The following is a 21,045-nucleotide window of genomic DNA, read 5'->3' on the forward strand; positions in this document are numbered from 1 at the left end:
GGAGTGTTAGCCAGCGCCACCACTCACAGACCTTGGCGGCGGACGTGGAACGTCCTCGTTGCCGCAGGCGTCACGAGCACGTGATCTTTTCGGGCGAAGGCAACTGGTCAATAAACCCACATATGCTGCCTGAAGGCATCAATGTTGCCGCATTCCAGACCCTCGTTATGTAATAAACGAGAAGAAAGGGGGTTAACCGTGGGGCCCGATATTCATTAATCATATCATGAGAAGCCAACAAGCACTGACAGCAAGGTCAACATAGGGCAAATTAGTTGTGCCTAATAAATGGCATGAAGAAACGATAAATTATTAGAAATAAAAGTGGATGAAAAAACAACTTGCCGCAGGTGGGAACCGAACCCACAACCTTCGCATTTCGCTTGCGTTGCTCTACCAATTGAGCTGCCCAGGCGCGGTTTCCCCATCAACTTTCTTGGGTATTTATGTGTACTAGTAAAACCCTGAGAGTGTTAGCCAGCGCAACCAATCACAGACCTTGGCGGTGCACGTGGAGCGTCCTCCTTGACGCAGGCGTCACAAGGAAGTGATCTTTTCGGGTGACGGCAACTGGTCAATAAACCCACATATGCTACCTGAAGGCATCAATCTTGCCGGATTGGAGACCCTCGCTATGTAATAAACGAGAAGAAAGGGGGTTAACCGAGGGGCCCGATATTTATTAGTCATATCATGAGAAGCCAACAAGCACTGACAGCAAGGACAATATAGGGGAAATTATTTGTGCCTAATAAATGGTATGAAGAAACGATAAATTATTAGAAATAAAAGTGGATGAAAAAACAACTTGGTGCAGGTGGGAACCCAACCCACAACCTTCGCATTTCGCGTGCGATGCTCTACCCATTGAGCTACTGCGGCGTTGTTCCCCCATCAACTTTCTAGGGTATTTATGTGTACTAGTAAAACCCTGGGAGTGTTAGCCAGCGCCACCACTCACAGACCTTGGCGGCGGACGTGGAACGTCCTCGTTGCCGCAGGCGTCACGAGCACGTGATCTTTTCGGGTGAAGGCAACTGGTCAATAAACCCACATATGCTGCCTGATGGCATCAATCTTGCCGTATAGGAGACCCTCGCTATGTAATAAACGAGAAGAAAGGGGGTTAACCGAGGGGCCCGATATTTATTAGTCATATCATGAGAAGCCAACAAGCACTGACAGCAAGGACAACATAGGGGAAATTATTTGTGCCTAATAAATGGTATGAAGAAACGATAAATTATTAGAAATAAAAGTGGATGAAAAAAACAACTTGCCGCAGGTGGGAACCGAACCCACAACCTTCGCATTTCACGTGCGATGCTCTACCAATTAAGCTACCGCGGCGCTGTTTCCCCATCAACTTTCTTGGGTATTTATGTGTACTATTAAACCTGGGAGTGTTTGCCAGCGCCACCACTCACAGACCTTGGCGGCGGACGTGGAACGTCCTCGTTGACGCAGGCGTCACGAGAAAGTGATCTTTTTGGTTGAAGGAAACTGGTGAATAAACCCACATATGATACCTGAAGGCATCAATGTTGCCGGATTCGCGACCCTCGTTAGGTAATAAACGAGAAGAAAGGGGGTTAGCCGAGGGGTCCGATATTTATTAGTCAATATCATGAGAAGCCAACAAGCACTGACAGCAAGGACAACATTGGGGAAATTAGTTTTGCCTAATAAATGCTATGAAGAAACGATAAATTATTAGAAATTAAAGCGGATGAAAAAACAACTTGGCGCAGGTGGGAACCCAACCCACAACCTTCGCATTTCGCGTGCGATGCTCTACCCATTGAGCTACCGCGGCGTTGTTCCCCCATCAACTTTCTAGGGCATTTATGTGTACTAGTAAAACCCTGGGAGTGTTAGCCAGCGCCACCACTCACAGACCTTGGCAGCGGACGTGGAACGTCCTCGTTGCCGCAGGCGTCACGAGCACGTGATTTTTTTGGGTGAAGGCAACTGGTCAATAAACCCACATATGCGGCCTGATGGCATCAATGTTGCCGCATTCGAGACCCTCGTTATGTAATAAACGAGAAGAAAGGGGGTTAACCGAGGGGCCCGATATTTATTAGTCATATCATGAGAAGCCAACAAGCACTGTCAGCAAGGACAACATTGGGGAAATTAGTTGTTCCTAATAAATGGAATGAAGAAACGATAAATTATTAGAAATTAAAGCGGATGAAAAAGCAACTTGCCGCAGGTGGGAACCGAACCCACAACCTTCGCATTTCGCGTGCGATGCTCTACCAAGTAAGCAACCTCGGCGCTGTTTCCCCATCAACTTTCTTTGGTATTTATGTGTACTAGTAAACCCTGGGAGTGTTAGCCAGCGCCATCACTCACAGACCTTGGCGGTGGACGTGGAACGTCCTCGTTGACGCAGGCGTCACGAGAAAGTGATCTTTTCGGGTGAAGGCAACTGGTCAATAAACCCACATAAGCTACCTGAAGGCATCAATCTTGCCGGATTCGCGACCCTCGTTATGTAATAAACGAGAAGAAAGGGGGTTAACCGAGGGGCCCGATATTTATTAGTCATATCATTAGAAGCCAACAAGGACTGAGAGCAAGGACAACATAGGGGAAATTAGTTGTGCCTTATAAACGGTATGAAGAAACGATGAATTATTAGAAATTAAAGCGGATGAAAAAAACAACTTGCCGCAGGGGGGAACCGAACCCACAACCTTCGCATTTCGCGTGCGATGCTCTACCAATTGAGCTACAACGGCGTTATAAACGAGAACAAAGGGGGTTAAGCGAGGGGCCCGATATTTATTAGTCATATCATGAGAAGCCAACAAGCACTGACAGCAAGGACAACATAGGGGAAATTAGTTGTGCCTAATAAATGGTATGAAGAAACGATGAATTATTAGAAATTAAAGCGGATGAAAAAAACAACTTGCCGCAGGGGGGAACCGAACCCACAACCTTCGCATTTCGCGTGCGATGCTCTACCAATTGAGCTACAACGGCGTTGTTTCCCCATCAACTTTCTAGGGTATTTATGTGTACTAGTAAAACCCTGGGAGTGTTAGCCAGTGCCACCACTCACAGACCTTGGCGGCGGACGTGGAATGTCCTCGTTGCCGCAGGCGTCACGAGAACGTGATCTTTTTGGGTGAAGGAAACTGGTGAATAAACCCACATATGCTACCTGAAGGCATCAATGCTGCCGGATTTGCGACCCTCGTTATGTATTAAACGAGAAGAAAGGGGGTTAACCGAGGGGCCCGATATTTATTAGTCATATCATGAGAAGCCAACTAGCACTGACAGCAAGGACAACATAGGGGAAATTAGTTGTGCCTAATTAATGGCATGAAGAAACGATAAATTATTAGAAATTAAAGTGGATGAAAAAAACAACTTGCCGCCGGTGGGAACCGAACTCACAACCTTCGCATTTCGCGTGCGATGCTCTACCAATTGAGCAACCGCGGAGCTGTTTCCCCATCAACTTTCTTGGGTATTTATGTGTACTAGTAAAACCCTGGGAGTGTTAGCCAGCGCCATCACTCACAGACCTTGGCGGCGGACGAGGAACGTCCTCGTTGACGCAGGCGTCACGAGAAAGTGATCTTTTTGGGTGTAGGCAACTGGTCAATAAACCCACATATGCTACCTGAAGGCATCAATCTTGCCGGATTCGAGACCCTCGTTATGTAATAAACGAGAAGAAAGGGGGTTAACCGAGAGGCCCGATATTTATTAGTCATATCATGGGAAGCCAACAAGGACTGACATCTAGGACAACATAGGGGAAATTAGTTGTGCTTAATAAATGGTATGAAGAAACGATAAATTATTTGAAATTAAAGCGGATGAAAAAAACAACTTGCCGCAGGTGCGAACCGAACCCACAACCTTCGCATCTTGCGTGCGATTCTCTACCAATTGAGCTACCGCGGCGCTGTATCGCCATCAACTTTCTTGGGTATTTATGTGTACTAGTAAAACCCTGGGAGTGTTAGCCAGCGCCACCACTCACAGACCTTGGCGGCGGACGTGGAACGTCCTCCTTGCCGCAGGCGTCACGAGCGCGTGATCTTTTCGGGTGAAGGCAACTGGTCAATAAACCCACATATGCTGCCTGAAGGCATCAATGTTGCCGCATTCCAGACACTCGTTATGTAATAAACGAGAGGAAAGGGGGTTAACCGTGGGGCCCGATATTTATTAGTCATATCATGAGAAGCCAACAAGCACTGACAGCAAGGACAACATAGGGCAAATTAGTTGTGCCTAATAAATGGCATGAAGAAACGATAAATTATTAGAAATTAAAGTGGATGAAAAAACAACTTGACGCAGGTGGGAACCGAACCCACAACCTTCGCATTTCGCGTGCGTAGCTCTACCAATTGATCTGCCCAGGCACTGTTTCCCCATCAATTTTCTTGGGTATTTATGTGAACTAGTAAATCCTGGGAGTGTTAGCCAGCGCCACCAATCACAGACCTTGGCTGTGATTGGTGTGATTCATCTTTCGGTAGGCGCGCACGTGGATTTCTGCCAAACGGCGTGCCAAGCAAGCGCATGCTGCTCTTTCCAGCGCACGCGCATGGATTTGTGCCAAAGCACTTGTTAACCATGCACATGCATCTTTTGGTTGACGCGCACGTGGTTTTCTGCCAAAGCACAAATTAAGCATTCACATGCTGCTTTTGGCAGAGCGCGCGCGTGGATTTCTACCAAACCATGTGCTAAGCACGCCCATGCTGCTCTTTTCAGCACACGCGCATGGATTTGTCCCAAACGACTTACTAAGATGCACATTTATCTTTCAGTAGACGTGCACGTTGTTTTCTGCAAAACCACAAGCTAAGCATGCACTTGCAGCTTTTGGCATTGCGCGCACGTGGATTTCTGCCAAACGACGTGCCAAGCAAGCGCATGCTCCTCTTTTCAGTGCACGCGCATGGATTTGTGCCAAACCACTTGTTAACCATGCACATGCATCTTTTGGTTGACGCGCACGTTGTTTTCTGCCAAAGCACAAATTAAGCATGCACATGCTGCTTTTGGCAGAGCGCGCACGTGAATTTCTGCGAAACGACGTGCCAATCAAGCCTATGGTGCTCTTTTCAGCGCACGCGCATGGATGTGTGCTAGACCACTTTTTAAGCATGCACATGCATATTTCGGCAGACGCGGACGTTGTTTTGTGCCGAACCACAAGCTAAGAATGCACATGCAGCTCTTGGTAGAGTGTGCACGTGGATTTCAGCCAAACGACGTGCCAAGCACGCCCATGCTGCTCTTTTCAGCACACGCGCATGGATTTGTGCCAAACCGCTTGTTAAGCATGCACATGCATCTTTTTGTAGACGCGCACGTTGTTTTCTGCCAAAGCACAGGTAAGCCATGCAGATGCTGGTTTTGGCAGAGCGCGCACGTGGATTTCTGCCAAAAAACGTGCCAAGCACGCCCATGCTGCTCTTTTCAGCGCGCGCGCATGGATTTGTGCGAAACCACTTGTTAAGCATGCACATGAAGCTTTTGGCAGACGCGCACGTTGTTTTCTGCCAAACCACAAGTTAGCCATGCAGATGGTGCTTTTGGCAGAGCGCGCGCGTGGATTTCTGCCAAACCACGTGCTAAGCACGCCTATCCTGCTCTTTTCAGCACACGGGCATGGATTTGTGCCAAACCACTTGTTAGGCATGCACATGAATCTTTTGGCAGACGCGGACGTTGTTTTCTGCCAAACCACAAGTTAGCCATGCACATGCTGATTTTGGCAGAGCGCGCACGTGGATCTCTGCCAAACGACGTGCCAATCAAGCCTATGCTGCTCTTTTCAGCGCACGCGCATGGATGTGTGCCAGACTAGTTGTTAAGCATGCACATGCATCTTTCGGCAGACGCGGACGTTGTTTTGTGCCAAACCAGAAGCTAAGAATGCATATGCAGCTCTTGGTAGAGTGCGCACGTGGATTTCTGCCCAACCACGGGCTAAGCACGCCCACGCTGCTCTTTTCGACACACGCCCATCGATTTAAGGTAAACAACTTGTTAAGCATGCACATGCATCTTTCGGTAGACGCGCACTTTGTTTTCTGCCAAACCACAAGTTAGCCACGCACATGCAGCTTTTCGCAGAGCGCGCACGGAGATTTCTGCCAAACCACGTGCTAAGCACGCTCATGCTGCTCTTTTCAGCACATGCACATGGATTTGTGCCAAACCACTTGTTAAGCATGCACATGCATCTTTCGGCAGACGCTCACGTTGTTTTCTGCCAAATCACAAGCTCGGCATGCACATGCAGCTTTTGGCAGACCGCGCACGTGGATTTCTGCCAAACGACGTGCCGAGCACACCCACGCTGCTCTTTTCAGCACACGCGCATTGATTTGTTTTAAACCACTTGTTAAGGATGGACATGCATCTTTTGGTAGACGCGCAAGTTGTTTTCTGCCAAACCACAAGTTAGCCATGCGCATGCAGCATTTGGCAGAGCGCGCACGTGGATTTCTGCCAAACGACGTGCCGACCACGCCCACGCTGCTCTTTTCAGCACACGCGCATCGATTTGTTGCAAACCACTTGTTAAGCATGCACACGCAGCTTTTGCTACCACGCGCACGTTGTTTTCTGCCGAACCACAAGTTAAGTATGCACATGCTGCTTTTCACAGAGCGCGGACGTGGATTTCTGCCAAACCAGGTGCTAAGAACACCCATGCTACTCTTTTTAGCACAAGCGCATGGATTTGTGGTAAACCACTTGTTAAGCATGAACATGCATCTTTTGGTAGACGCGCACTTTGTTTTCTGCCAAAGCACAAGTTAGCCATGCACATGCTGCTTTTGGCAGAGCGCGCACGTGGATTTCTGCCAAACCACGTGCTAAGCACGCCAATCACGCCCATGCTGCTCTATTCAGCGCACGCGCATGGATTTGTGCCGCACCACTTGTTAAGCATGCACATGCAGCTTTTGCTAGCACGCGCACGTTGTTTTCTGCCGAACCACAAGTTAAGCACACACATGCAGCTTTTGGCAGAGCGCGCACGTCGATTTCTGCGAAACTGCGTGCTAAGCACGCCCATGCTGCTCTTTTCAGTGCACGCAAATGAATTTGTGCCAAACCACTTGTTAAGTATGAACATGCAGCTTTTGCTAGCACGCGCACGTTGTTTTCTGCCGAACCACAAGTTAAGCATGCACATGCTGCTTTTGGCAGAGCGCGCACGTGGATTTCTGCGAAACCACGGGCTAAGCACGCCCATGCGGCTCTTTTCAGTGCACGCGCATGGATTTGTGCCAAACCACTTTTTAAGAATGAACATGCAGCTTTTGCTAGCACGCTGACGTTTTCTGCCGACCCACAAGTTAGGCATGCCCATGCTGCTTTTCGCAGAGCGCGCACGTGGATTTCTGCCAAACCAGGTGCTAAGAACGCCCATGCTGCTCTTTTCAGCACACGCGCATGGTTTGTGCCAAACCACTTGTTGAGCATGCACATGCATCTTTCGGCAGACGCGCACGTTGTTTTCTGCCAAACCACAAGCTAAGCATGCACATGCAGATTTTGGCAGAGCGCGCACGTGAATTTCTGCCAAACGACATGCCAAGCACGCCCATGCTGCTCTTTTCAGCACACGCGCATCGATTTGTGCTATACCACTTGTTAAGCATGCACATGCATCTTTTGGTAGACGCGCAATTTGTTTTCTGCCAAACCACAAGCTGGGCATGCACATGCAGCTTTTGGCAGAGCGCGCACGTGGATTTCTGCCAAACGACGCGCCGAGCACGCCCACGCTGCTCTTTTCAGCACACGCGCATCGATTTGTTTTAAACCACTTGTTAAGGATGGACATGCATTTTTTGGTAGACGCGCAAGTTGTTTTCTGCCAAAACCACAAGTTAGCCATGCGCATGCAGCTTTTGGCTGAGCAAGCACGTGGATTTCTGCCAAACGACGTGCCGAGCACGCCCACGCTGCTCTTTTCAGCACACGCGCATCGATTTGTTGTAAACCCCTTGTTAAGCATGCACATGCAGCTTATGCTAGCACGCGCACGTTGTTTTCTGCCGAACCACAAGTTAAGCATGCGCATGCAGCTTTTGGCAGAGCGCGCACGTGAATTTCTGCCAAACTCAGTGCTGAGCACGGCGGTGCTGCTCTTGTAAGTGTCCGCGCATGGATTTGTGGCAAACCACTTGTTAAGCATGAACATGCAGCTTTTGCTATTACGCGCACGTTGTTTTCTGCCGAACCACAAGTTAAGCATGCACATGCTGCTTTTTATAGAGCGCGGACGTGGATTTCTGCCAAACCAGGTGCTAAGAACACCCATGCTACTCTTTTTAGCACAAGCGCATGGATATGTGCCAATCCACTTGTTGAGCATCCACATGCATCTTTCCGCAGACGCGCATGTTGTTTTCTGCCAAACCACAAGCTAAGCATGCACATGCAGCTTTTGGCAGAGCGGGCACGTGGATTTCTGCCAAACGACGTGCCAAGCACGCTCATGCTGCTCTTTTCAGCACACGCGCATCGATTTGTGCCAAACCACTTGTTAAGCATGCACATGCATCTTTCAGCAGACGCGCACGCTGTTTTCTGCCATACCACAAGCTAAGCATGCACATGCAGCTTTTGGCAGAGCGGGCACGTCGATTTCTGCCAAACGACGTGCCAAGCACGCCCATGCTGCTCTTTTCAGCACACGCGCATCGATTTGTGGTAAACCACCTGTTAAGCATGCCCATGCATGTTTTGGTAGACGCGCACGTTGTTTTCTGCTAAACCACAAGTTAGCGATGCACGTCCTGCTTTTGGCAGAGCGCGCACGTGGATTTCTGCCAAACCACGTGCTCAGCACGCCCATGCTGCTCTTTTCAGCGCACGCGCATGGATTTGTGCCAAACCACTTGTTAAGCATGCACATGCGTCTTTCGGTAGACGCGAACGTTGTTTTCTGCCAAAACACAAGCTAAGCATGCACATGCACCTTCAGGCGGAGCGCGCACGTGGATTTCTGGCATACAACGTGCTAAGCACGCCCTTTCTGCTCTTTTCAGAGCACACGCATTGATTTGTGCCAAACCACTTGTTAAGCATGAACATGCAGTTTTTGCTAGCACGCGCACGTTGTTTTCTGCCGAACCGCAAGTTAAGCATGCACATGCAGCTTCTGGCAGAGCCAGCACGTGGATTTCTGCCAAACCACGTGCTAAGCACGCCCATGGTGCTCTTTTCACCACACGCGCATGGATTTGTGCCAATCCACTTGTTCAGCTTGCACATGCATCTTTCGGTAGACGCGCACGTTCTTTTCTGCCAAACCAAAAGCTAAGCATGCACATGCTTCTTTTGGCAGAGCGCGCCCATGGATTTCGACCAAACCACGTGCTAAGCACGCCAATGTTGCACTTTTCACCACACGCGCATGGATTTGTGCCAATCCACTTGTTCAAATTGCACATGCATCTTTCGGTAGACGCGCACGTTGTTTTCTGCCAAACCACAATTTATGCATGCACATGCTGCTTTTGGCAGAGCGCGCACGTGCATTTCTGCCAAACGACGTGCTAAGCGCGCCATGCTGCTCTTTTCAGCACACGGGCATGGATTTGTGCCAAACCACTTGTTAAGATGCACATTAATCTTTCGGTAGACGCGCACGTTGTTTTCTGCCAAACCACAAGCTAAGCATGCACTTGCAGCTTTTGGGAGAGCGCGCGCGTGGATTTCTGCCAAACGACGTACCAAGCAAGCCGATGCTGCTATTTTCAGCGCACGCGCATGGATTTGTTCCATACCACTGGTTAAGCATGCACATGCATCTTTCGGTAGACGCGCAAGTTGTTTTCTGCCAAACCACAAGCTAAGCATGCACACGCAGCTTCTAACAGAGCGCGCACGTGGATTTCTGCCAAACGACGTGCCAAGCACGTCCATGATGCTCTTTTCAGTGCACGCGCATGGTTTTGTGCCAAACCACTTGTTTAGCATGAACATGAAGCTTTTGCTAGCACGCGCACGTTGTTTTCTGCCCAACGACGTGCCAACCAAGCCCATGCTGCTGTTTTCAGCGCCGGGCATGGATTTGTGCCAAACCACTTGTTAAGCATGCACATGCATCTTTCGGCAGACGCGCACGTTGCGTTCTGCCAAACCATAACATAAGCATGCACATGCTGCTTTAGGCAGAGCGCGCACGTCGATTTCTGGCAAACGACGTGCTAAGCACGCCCATGCTGCTCTTTTCAGCACACGCGCATGGATTCGTGCCAAACCACTTGTTAAGCATGAACATGCAGCTCTTTTTAGCAAGCGGACGTTGTTTTCTGCTAAACCACAAATTAAGCATGCACATGCTGCTTTTGGCAAAGCACGCACGTGGATTTCTGCCAAACCACGTGCTCAGTACACCCATGCTGCTCTTTTCAGCACACGCGCATGGATTTGTGCCAAACCACTTGTTATGCATGCACATGCGTTTTTCGGTAGACGCGAACGTTGTTTTCTGCCAAACCACAAGCTAAGCATGCACATGCAGCTTCGGGCAGAGTGCGCATGTGGATTTCTGCCAAACGACGTGCTACGAACGCCCATGCTGCTCTTTTCAGTACACGCGCATGAATTTGGGCCAAACCACTTGTTAAGCATGAACATGCAGCTTTTGCTAGCACGCGCACGTTGTTTTCTGCCGAACCACAATTTAAGCAAGCACATGCTGCTTTTGCCAGAGAGCGCACGTGGAATTCTGCCAATCCACGTGCTAAGCACGCCCATGCTGCTCTTTTCACCACACGTGCAGGATTTGGGCCGATCCACTTGTTCAGCTTGCACATGCATCTTTTGGAAGAGGCGCACGTAGTTTTTTGCCAAACCACATGTTAAGCACGCACATGCTGCTTTTGGCACAGCGCGCACGTGGATTTCTACCAAACCACGTGCTAAGCACGCCAATGTTGCTCGTTTCAGCACACGCGCATGATTTGTTCCATACCACTGGTTAAGCATGCACATGCATCTTTCGGTAGACGCGCACGTTGTTTTCTGCCAAACCACAAGCTAAGCATGCACATGCAGCTTTTGGGAGAGCGCGCACGTGGATTTCTGACAAGAGACGTGCCAACCAAGCCCATGCTGCTGTTTTCATCGCCGCGCATGGATTTGTGCCAAACCACTTGTTAAGCATGCACATGCATCTTTCGGCTGACGCGCACGTTGCTTTCTGCCAAACCATAACATAAGCATGAACATGCTGCTTTAGGCAGAGCGCGCACGTCGATTTCTGGCAAACGACGTGCTAAGCACGCCCATGCTGCTCTTTTTAGCACACGCGCATGGATTCGTGCCAAATCACTTCTTAAGCATGAACTTTTAGCACGCGGACGTTGTTTTCTGCTAAACCACAAATTAAGCATGCACATGCTGCTTTTGGCAGAGAGCGCACGTGGATTTCTACCAAACCACATGCTAAGCACGCCCATGCTGGTCTTTTCAGCACACGCGCATAGATTTGTGCTAAACCACTTCTTTAGCATGCACATGCATCTTTCGGTAGACGCGCACGTTGTTTTCGGCCAAACCGCAAATTAAGCATGCACATGCTGCTTTTGGTAGAGCGCGCCCGTGGATTTCAACCAAACCACGTGCTATGTACGCCAATGTTTCATTTCATTTCATTTCATTTATTTACCTTAAAGACCCCACTAGGGGGTATTACATAAGGGGTGGGTGTACATTAAAAATAAAACACTCAAATTTGTGACGACAGGTACTCAGTCACATTGGCAGAAAATGATGATGGACATGTGAGAACGACGATATTCCGAGGAAGGCTGTTCCAGTCTTTGGCTGCACGAGGAAAAAAAGATGCTGAAAAATTAACAGTTCTCATACGCGTACGGGAAACTTGCAGTTGGTGACCAGTGCGAGGAGATATGTATGCGGGTGGTGTTATGTAAGGGGCACTGTTAGGTGATGAATGGTAAAGCTTATAGAATAGACAAAGTGTTGCTATGCTTCGGCGGAGGGATAAAGCTTGCAGCCCAGATTCCGCTTTGAGGGCGGTAACACTGATTTCGTGAGAATAAGATGAGTGAATGAATCTGGCGGCACGATTTTGTACCGCTTCAAGGTCATCTACGACGCTTGCTTGATGTGGGGACCATGTGGGTGACGCATACTCTAGTTTTGAACGGATAAGTGACTTATAGGCTAGTAATTTAACTTGTTGGGGAGCGTTACGAAGGTGACGTTTCAGAAAACCGAGAGTTCTACTTGCCGATGATATGGTGTTTGTAGTATGTGCATGCCATGAGAGATCATTGGACAAAGTAACGCCTAAGTATTTGAACGATGTTACTGCTTGTATGGGTTCGTTAGCAATTATGTACGGGAATGTAACGGGGTGCTTTTAGCGAGTAATGGAAAGAAGTTTACATTTAGTCGGATTAAGGGTCATTAGCCAGCGGTCGCACCATTCCTGGACACGGTCTAGATCATGCTGAAGTTTTGCTGCGTCGCCATGATCAGAAACTGATCGGTAAATTACACAGTCGTCAGCAAACCTACGGATTTGGCAAGATAAGTGTTGAGGCAAGTCGTTAATATATATTAGAAATAGGAGAGGACCGAGAACAGAACCTTGGGGTACACCAGATGTTACAGGAACAGGGTCAGAGGTATGATTATTAGGAAGGACGTGTTGGGACCGGTTAGACAACAATTCCTTGATCCAAATCAGAATGTTGTGGTCCAGGTTTAACTGGTTTAGTTTTAAAAGTAATCGTTGATGCGGCACTTTATCAAGCGCTTTTGCGTAATCTAAGAAAATGACATCAGTTAGTATGTTGGTGTCGAGGTTAACATGCAGGTCATGAATGAAAATGGCCAGTTGGGTCTCGCAAGAGAAGCCATTTCGAAAGCCATGCTGAAATGGATGAAAAAAGTTATTTTTATCGAGAAATGCCATGATATTAGAATAAATTACATGCTCCATGATTTTGCACCGGATGCTTGTTAATGATATGGGGCGGTAATTTAGCGGGGAATCTTTTTTGCCAGATTTGTAGACAGGAACAACCTTCCCCACTTTCCAATCATTTGGCAAGTGACCTACAGAGAGTGAATGAGAAAACAAAATACACAGATACGCAGTAATGGTATGTCTGGTGTTCCTTAACAGCTTGGAATTGATTTCGTCGGCGCCTGTCGATGAAGAAAGCTTAATGTTATCTAACAAAGATAAAATTCCATCATGAGTTATTGTGATAGCAGGCATAGTAGACAGAGTATTAGCTGGTGTCGTAAGCAGAGGTGTGCTGGGTTCCTTTGTGAAAACTGTGCTAAAAGCAATGTTGAAGGTGTTAGCGCATTCTAGCTCCCCGACGGTTTCTCCCAATTCGTTGGTCAGAGTGATAGCGCGCGATTCCATAGGGTTGATGACCTTCCAAAATTTTCTCGGGTTATCATTTAACAATTTTGTCAAATCGTTGTTGAAAAATTTGAACCTAGCATTTCTCACAGCAATCAGGTAGGCATTCTCGGCAGTATAGTACCGCTGCCACGAATTAGACGAGGCTCTTGCCTTAGCAGCACGAAAGAAGCGCTTTTTTCTGCCTTCTAGTGTTTTAAATGCCTTAGTGTACCATGGCTTTCGGCGATTTTCACGGAAAGTAATTTTAGGAATGAATTTGTTGGCCAAGTCCTGTATTTTGTATTTGAATACCTCCCAGCTCTTCTGGAGAGGCATGTTGTAAAATTGGGCTTTCAATAACGGGAAAAAATTTCTAAGCTCATAGTTAATTGCGTCATAGTTACCTTTCTCATATTGAAGGATTGTTTTCTTACGTTTTTCGCGCCGTTCAAGGCAGAACCAAAACTCGATCTGGATAACTTCGTGATCACTAATTTCTTGCAGGTAAGTTATATGTGATAAGCTCTCAGGATTCGTAGTTAGTATAAGATCCAAGTTTTAGCACTGACGCCAGCAACACGCGTTGGTTCCCTTTTCAGCACACGCGCATGGATTTGTGCCAAACCACTTGTTAAGATGCACATTCATCTTTCGGTAGACGCGTACGTTGTTTACTGCCAAACCACAATTTATGCATGCACATGCTGCTTTTGGCAGAGCGCGCACGTGGATTTCTGCCAAACGACGTGCTAAGCGCGCCATGCTGCTCTTTTCAGTGCACGCGCATGGTTTTGTGCCAAACCACTTGTTTAGTATGAACATGAAGCTTTTGCTAGCACGCGCACGTTGTTTTCTGCCAAACCACAAGTTAAGCATGCACATGCTGCTTTTGGCAGAGCGTGCACGGGGATTTCTGCCAAAGTACGTGCCAAGCAAGCCCATGCTGCTCTTTTCAGCGCACGCGCATGGATTTGTGCCAAACCACTGGTTAAGTTGCACATTAATCTTTCGGTAGACGCGCACGTTGTTTTCTGCCAAACCACAAGCTAAGCATGCACATGCAGCTTTTGGGAGAGCGCGCACGTGGATTTCTGCCAAACGACGTGCCAAGCAAGCCGATGCTGCTATTTTCAGCGCACGCGCATGGATTTGTGCCAAACCACTGGTTAAGCATGCACATGCATCTTTCGGTAGACGCGCACGTCTTTTTCTGCCAAACCACAAGTTAAGCATGCACACGCAGCTTCTGACAGAGCGCGTACGTGGATTTCTGCCAAACGACGTGCCAAGCACGTCCATGATGCTCTTTTCAGTGCACGCGCATGGATTTGTGCCAAACCACTTGTTAAGCATGAACATGAAGCTTTTGCTAGCACGCGCACGTTGTTTTCTGCCAAACGACGTGCCAACCAAGCCCATGCTGCTGTTTACAGCGCCGGGCATGGATTTGTGCCAAACCACATTTAAAAAGTGGTTTGCAGACGCGCACGTTGCTTTCTGCCAAACCATAACATAAGCATGCACATGCTGCTTTAGGCAGAGCGCGCACGTCAATTTCTGTCAAACGACGTGCTAAGCACGCCCATGCTGCTCTTTTCAGCACACGCGCATGGTTTGTGCCAAACAACTTGTTAAGTATAAACATGCAGCTTTTGCTAGCACGCGCACTTTGTTTTCTGCCGAACGACAAGTTAAGCATGCACATGCTGCTTTTGGCAGAGCGCGCACGTGGATTTCTGCGAAACAACGTGCTAAGCACGCCCATGCGGCTCTTTTCAGCGTACGCGCATGGATTTGTGCCAAACCACTTGTTAACCATGATCATGCAGCTTTTGCTAGCATGCTGACGTTTTCTGCCGAACCACAAGTTAGGCATGCCCATGCTGCTTTTGGCAGAGCGCGCACGTGGATTTCTGCCAAACCAGGTGCTTTGAACGCCCATGCTGCTCTTTTCAGCACACGCGCATGGTTTGTGGTAAACCACTTGTTAACCATGCACGTGCATCTTTTGGTAGACGCGAACGTTGTTTTCTGCCAAACCACAAGATAGCCATGCACATGCTCCTTTTGGCAGAGCGCGCACGTTCATTTCGGCCAAACGACGTGCTAAGAACGCCCATGCTGCTCTTTTCAGCACACGCGCATGGATTTGTGCCAAAGCACTTCTCAAGCATGTACATGCATCTTTCTGTAGACGCGCACGTTTTTTTCAGCCAAACCACAAGTTATGCATGCACATGCTGCTTTTGACAGAGCGCGCACGTGGATTTCTGCCAAAGGACGTGCCAAGCACGCCCATGCTGCTCTTTTCAGCACACGAGCCCCGATTTGTGGTAAACCACTTGTTAAGCATGCACATGCATCTTTTGGCCGAGCGCGCACGTGGATTTCTGCCAAACCACGTGCTCAGCCCGCCCATGTTGCTCTTTTCAGCACACGCGCATGGATTTGTGCCAAACCACTCGTTAAGCATGCACATGCATCTTTCGGAAGACGCGAACGTTGTTTTCTGCCAAACCACAAGCTAAGCATGCACATGCAGCTTCGGGCAGAGTGCGCACGTGGATTTCTGCCAAACGACGTGCCAAGCACGCCCATGCTGCTCTTTTCAGTGCACGCGCATAGATTTGTGCCAAACCACTTGCTAAGTATGAAAATGCACCTTTTGCTAGCACCCGCAAGTTGTTTTCTGCCGAACCACAAGTTAGGCATGCAAATGCTGCTTTTGGCAGAGCGAGCACGTGGATTTCTGCCAAACCAGGTGCTAAGAACGCCCATGCAGCTCTTTTAAGCACACGCGCATGGATTTGTGCCAAACCACTTGTTAAGATGCACATTCATCTTTCTGTAGACGCGCACGTTGTTTTCTGCCAAACCACAATTTATGCATGCACATGCTGCTTTTGGCAGAGCGCGCACGTGGATTTCTGCCAAACGACGTGCTAAGCGCGCCATGCTGCTCTTTTCAGCACATGCGCATGGATTTGTGCCAAAACCACTTGTTAAGGATGCACATGCATCTTTTGGAAGGCGCGCAAGTAGTCTTCTGCCAAACCACATGTTAGCCATGCACATGTAGCTTTTGACAGAGTGAGCACCTGGATTTTTGCGAAACGACGTGCCAAGCACGCCCACGCTGCTCTTTTCGACACACGCCCATCGATTTAAGGTAAACAACTTGTTAAGCATGCACATGCATCTTTCGGTAGACGCGCACTTTGTTTTCTGCCAAACCACAAGTTAGCCTCGCACATGCAGCTTTTGGCAGAGCGCGCACGGAGATTTCTGCCAAACGACGTGCCGACCACGCCCACGCTGCTCTTTTCAGAACACGCGCATCGATTTGTTGCAAACCACTTGTTAAGCATGCACATGCAGCTTTTGCTAGCACGCGCACGTTGTTTTCTGCCGAACCACAAGTTAAGTATGCACATGCTGCTTTTTACAGAGCGCGGACGTGGATTTCTGCCAAACCAGGTGCTAAGAACACCCATGCTACTCTTTTTAGCACAAGCGCATGGATTTGTGCCAGTCCACTTGTTGAGCATGCACATACATCTTTCGGCAGACGCGCATGTTGTTTTCTGCCAAACCACAAGCTAAGCATGCACATGCAGCTTTTGGCAGAGCGGGCACGTGTATTTCTGCCAAACGACGTGCCAAGCACGCCCATGCTGCTCTTTTCAGCACACGCGCATCGATTTGTGGTAAACCACTTGTTTAGCATGAACATGCATCTTTTGGTAGACGCGCACTTTGTTTTCTGCCAAACCACAAGTTAGCCATGCACATGCTGCTTTAGGCAGGGCGCGCACGTGGATTTCTGCCAAACCACGTGCTAAGCACGCCAATCACGCCCATGCTGCTCTATTCAGCGCACGCGCATGGATTTGTGCGCACCACTTGTTAAGCATGCACATGCAGCTTTTGCAAGCACGCGCACGTTGTTTTCTGCCGAACCACAAGTTAAGCACGCACATGCAGCTTTTGGCAGAGCGCGCACGTGGATTTCTGCCAAACTGCGTGCTAAGCACGCCCATGCTGCTCTTTTCAGTGCACGCGCATGAATTTGTGCCAAACCACTTGTTAAGTATGAACATGCAGCTTTAGCTAGCACGCGCACGTTGTTTTCTGCGGAACCACAAGTTAAGCATGCACATGCTGCTTTTGGCAGAGCGCGCACGTGGATTTCTGCGAAACCACGGGCTAAGCACGCCCATGCGGCTCTTTTCAGTGCACGCGCATGGATTTGTGCCAAACCACTTGTTAAGCATGAACATGCAGCTTTTGCTAGCACGCTGACGTTTTCTGCCGACCCACAAGTTAGGCATGCCCATGCTGCTTTTGGCAGAGCGCGCACGTGGATTTCTGCCAAACCAGGTGCTAAGAACGCCCATGCTGCTCTTTTCAGCACACGCGCATGGTTTGTGCCAAACCACTTGTTGAGCATGCACATGCATCTTTCGGCAGACGCGCGCGTTGTTTTCTGCCAAACCACAAGCTAAGCATGCACATGCAGATTTTGGCAGAGCGCGCGCGTGGATTTCTGCCAAACGACGTGCCAAGCACGCCCATGCTGCTCTTTTCAGCACACGCGCATCGATTTGTGCTAAACCACTTGTTAAGCATGCACATGCATCTTTTGGTAGACGCGCACTTTGTTTTCTGCCAAACCACAAGTTAGCGATGCACATGCAGCTTTTGGCAGAGCGCGCATGGGGATTTCTGCCAAACCACTTGCTAAGCACGCCCATGCTGCTCTTTTCAGCACATGCGCATGGATTTGTGCCAAACCCCTTGTTAAGCATGCACATGCATCTTTCGGCCGACGCGCAAGTTGTTTTCTGCCAAACCACAAGATAGCCATGCGCATGCAGTATTTGGCAGAGCGCGCACGTGGAATTCTGCCAAACAACGCGCCGAGCACGCCCACGCTGCTCTTTTCAGCACACGCGCATCGATTTGTTGCAAACCACTTGTTAAGCATGCTCATGCAGCTTTTGCTAGCACGCGCACGTTGTTTTCTGCCGAACCACAAGTTAAGTATGCACATGCTGCTTTTTACTGAGCGCGGACGTGGATTTCTCCCAAACCAGGTGCTAAGAACACCCATACTACTCTTTTTAGCACAAGCGCATGGATATGTGCCAATCCACTTGTTGAGCATCCACATGCATCTTTCGGCAGACGCGCATGTTGTTTTCTGCCAAACCACAAGCTAAGCATGCACATGCAGCTTTTGGCAGAGCGGGCACGTGGATTTCTGCCAAACGACGTGCCAAGCACGCCCATGCTCCTCTTTTCAGCACACGCGCATCGATTTGTGGTAAACCACTTGTTAAGCATGCACATGCATCTTTTGGTAGACGCGCACTTTGTTTTCTGCCAAACCACAAGTTAGCCATGCACATGCTGCTTTTCGCAGAGCGCGCACGTGGATTTCTGCCAAACCACGTGCTAAGCACGCCAATCATGCCCATGCTGCTCTATTCAGCGCACGCGCATGGATTTGTGCCGCACCACTTGTTAAGCATGCACATGCAGCTTTTGCTAGCACGCGCACGTTGTTTTCTGCCGAACCACAAGTTAAGCACGCACATGCAGCTTTTGGCAGAGCGCGCACGTCGATTTTGGCGAAACTGCGTGCTAAGCACGCCCATGCTGCTCTTTTCAGTGCACGCGCATGAATTTGTGCCAAACCACTTGTTAAGCATGAGCATGCAGCTTTTGCTAGCACGCTGACGTTTTCTGCCGACCCACCAGTTAGGCATGCCCATGCTGCTTTTGGCAGAGCGCGCACGTGGATTTCTGCCAAACCAGGTGCTAAGAACGCCCATGCTGCTCTTTTCAGCACACGCGCATGGTTTGTGCCAAACCACTTGTTGAGCATGCACATGCATCTTTCGGCAGACGCGCACGTTGTTTTCTGCCAAACCACAAGCTAAGCATGCACATGCAGATTTTGGCAGAGCGCGCGTGTGGATTTCTGCCAAACGACGTGCCAAGCACGCCCATGCTGCTCTTTTCAGCACACGCGCATCGATTTGTGCTAAACCACTTGTTAAGCATGCACATGCATCTTTTGGTAGACGCGCACTTTGTTTTCTGCCAAACCACAAGCTAGGCATGCACATGCAGCTTTTGGCAGAGCGCGCACGTGGATTTCTGCCAAACGACGCGCCGAGCACGCCCACGCTGCTTTTTTCAGCACACGCGCATCGATTTGTTTTAAACCACTTGTTAAGGATGGACATGCATCTTTTGGTAGACGCGCAAGTTGTTTTCTGCCAAACCACAAGTTAGCCATGCGCATGCATCTTTTGTCTGAGCAAGCACGTGGATTTCTGCCAAACGACGTGCCGAGCACGCCCACGCTGCTCTTTTCAGCACACGCGCATCGATTTGTTGTAAACCCCTTGTTAAGCATGCACATGCAGCTTTTGCTAGCACGCGCACGTTGTTTTCTGCCGAACCACAAGTTAAGCATGCGCATGCAGCTTTTGGCAGAGCGCGCACGTGAATTTCTGCCAAACTCCGTGCTGAGGCACGCCGGTCCTGCTCTTGTCAGTGTACGCGCATGGATTTGTGGCAAACCACTTGTTAAGCATGAACATGCAGCTTTTGCTATTACGCGCACGTGGTTTTCTGCCGAACCACAAGTTAAGCATGCACATGCTGCTTTTTATAGAGCGCGGACGTGGATTTCTGCCAAACCAGGTGCTAAGAAAATCCATGCTATTCTTTTGAGCACAAGCGCATGGATTTGTGTGAAACCACGTGTTGAGCATGCACATGCATCTTTCGGCAGACGCGCACGTTGTTTTCTGCCAAACCACAATCTAAGAATGCACATGCAGCTTCTGGCAGAGCGCGCACGTGGATTTCTGCCAAACGACGTGCCAAGCACGCTCATGCTGCTCTTTTCAGCACACGCGCATCGATTTGTGCCAAACCACTTGTTAAGCATGCACATGCATCTTTCAGCAGACGCGCACGCTGTTTTCTGCCATAGCACAAGCTAAGCATGCACATGCAGCTTTTGGCAGAGCGGGCACGTCGATTTCTGCCAAACGACGTGCCAAGCACGCCCATGCTGCTCTTTTCAGCACACGCGCATCGATTTGTGGCAAACCACCTGTTAAGCATGCCCATGCATGTTTTGGTAGACGCGCACGTTGTTTTCTGCGAAACCACAAGTTAGCGATGCACGTCCTGCTTTTGGCAGAGCGCGCACGTGGATTTCTGCCAAACCACGTGCTCAGCACGCCCATGCTGCTCTTTTCAGCACACGCGCATGGATTTGTGCCAAACCACTTGTTAAGCATGCACATGCGTCTTTCGGTAGACGCGAACGTTGTTTTCTGCCAAAACACAAGCTAAGCATGCACATGCAGCTTCAGGAAGAGCGCGCACGTGGATTTCTGGCATACAACGTGCTAAGCACGCCCATTCTGCTCTTTTCAGTGCACACGCATTGATTTGTGCCAAACCACTTGTTAAGCATGAACATGCAGTTTTTGCTAGCACGCGCACGTTGTTTTCTGCCGAACCGCAAATTAAGCATGCACATGCAGCTTTTGGCAGAGCCAGCACGTGGATTTCTGCCAAACCACGTGCTAAGCACGCCCATG

General features: G+C 49.2%; 1 non-coding gene across 1 annotated transcript; it reads right to left on the minus strand.

Moving 5' to 3' along the window:
- Positions 1-1,277: 1,277 nt before the first annotated feature.
- Positions 1,278-1,350, minus strand: TRNAS-UGA (transfer RNA serine (anticodon UGA)). The gene has a single exon. It is a non-coding gene; the product is annotated as a tRNA-Ser (tRNA).
- Between the last annotated feature and the right edge of the window lie 19,695 nt (positions 1,351-21,045).

The sequence above is a fragment of the Dermacentor variabilis genome, chromosome 9, assembly GCF_050947875.1.
Source record: "Dermacentor variabilis isolate Ectoservices chromosome 9, ASM5094787v1, whole genome shotgun sequence".
Lineage (NCBI taxonomy): Eukaryota > Metazoa > Arthropoda > Arachnida > Ixodida > Ixodidae > Dermacentor > Dermacentor variabilis.